Source organism: Cololabis saira, chromosome 10 (assembly GCF_033807715.1).
Source record: "Cololabis saira isolate AMF1-May2022 chromosome 10, fColSai1.1, whole genome shotgun sequence".
Classification (NCBI taxonomy): Eukaryota; Metazoa; Chordata; class Actinopteri; order Beloniformes; family Belonidae; genus Cololabis; species Cololabis saira.
The window spans coordinates 25,254,419-25,255,988 of NC_084596.1; positions in this window are offsets into that span (position 1 = coordinate 25,254,419).

The window sequence follows — 1,570 nt, forward strand, 5'->3', positions numbered from 1 at the left end:
TCGCCCAGCCCTAAGAAAGAGTGACAATGAAGTGGATCTATTTATTTTTTCAGTCATAATAGTTGACAAACTTAGGTCTTTCTCTGCAATATCTGGTCACGTGACAGGGGCTCAAAAATCTGCACCATTTGCATGATCTTTTTTATTAAGCTTATGAAAAGATACTAATGGGAAAAAATATTTGTACAATGGTGATCACTACACACATGATGGAAGCTGAAGACATTTTTTGCATTCATTCCTTTTTCTCAAAATGATTTCCTTTTAGTATGCAGACAATAGCCATTCTGACTGATGTAGGTATATTTCACTTGGGCTTGACATTTTCATTAGATATTTGTTTGTCACTAAAAATTCCAACAAAATACAGAGGAATGGACTGGGGCTCAGTGTTCGCTCATTCGGTGCTTTAGGCAAGGCAGGTTTATTTGTAGCATAAAAAACGCAATAATTTAAAACTTAAAAAGAAAGAAAGAAAAAAGAGCAGTAGATAAAGACAGTAATCAAAGTATAAGTTTTGAAACTGAAGCTTTATACGTGAAAGAGGAAAAACGAGGAGATTTGGACTCATCTATTACCTGCCGACTGGCTGTTACGCTCATACCGGCATTGATGTCTTAACAACCTGGGCCAGTTTAACACAATTTACAAGGGTTTGACCAAAAAGAGGTATCAGAGCCAACTGTATGATTGAATTACCAGCTCCCTGTAAGTTCATGACGTCTTCTTCATTCCATACCTGGTATTATCTAATAAGAATGTATTTCATGCGAACTGTTATAAATATAAAGCAACAACTGTAACGTACAACTATACGGCATAGTTTAAAAGGCAGCAAGGAACACATTATGGGCTCTCCTACAAACACACACACACACACATCACATAATGAGGCCACAAGAGACACTAACTGACTCACACGAGGCCAGACACAATAGGAAATAGGGAACAGTAAATTACATGCACACATTAAGCATCCCTGCTCTTATTGCCTTCCTTCGTGAGTAAGAAGCTTCAAACCTGTAATTTTAGAAAAACTCCACTGACGGAATGCAATAAATCTTGTGACAGCAAAGGGAGCAGAAAGGAAAAGACAAAAAGAATGAAAAGCATCAGGCGCGAGTCATTTTCCTCCTCTGCCGTGTTTGTGTGTGTGAGGGTGGGGTGTCGGTGTTAGCTGATACAGGATCGAGCTGGGTGGTCCAGGGCCTACACATACACCATTTTTGTGTACAAATAAACTTAACCCCCGCACCACTGCGGTCACCCCTCCCACTGCTTTTTCTCCCCACCTCTGGTCCTCACAGCTGCACAGCATGCATGTGTAAACACCTACAAACATTCAAACATGTGCGAGCCCGTGCTCCTTCTTCTGGAACAATGTAAACTAAGTAATTGAGTTCTGCTTTTAGGAGACAGTAATGATCTGATAAAAGCTGGTGTAGTGACTCGACTACTAAGATCTGCTTGGTGCCGTCAGTCAAAATGTCTCCTTCCCAAAGAGGATACTACTCATTCCTTCATAGCGTAAAAGTAAAAGCAGTAAACAAACACAGTTAACACATTTTTT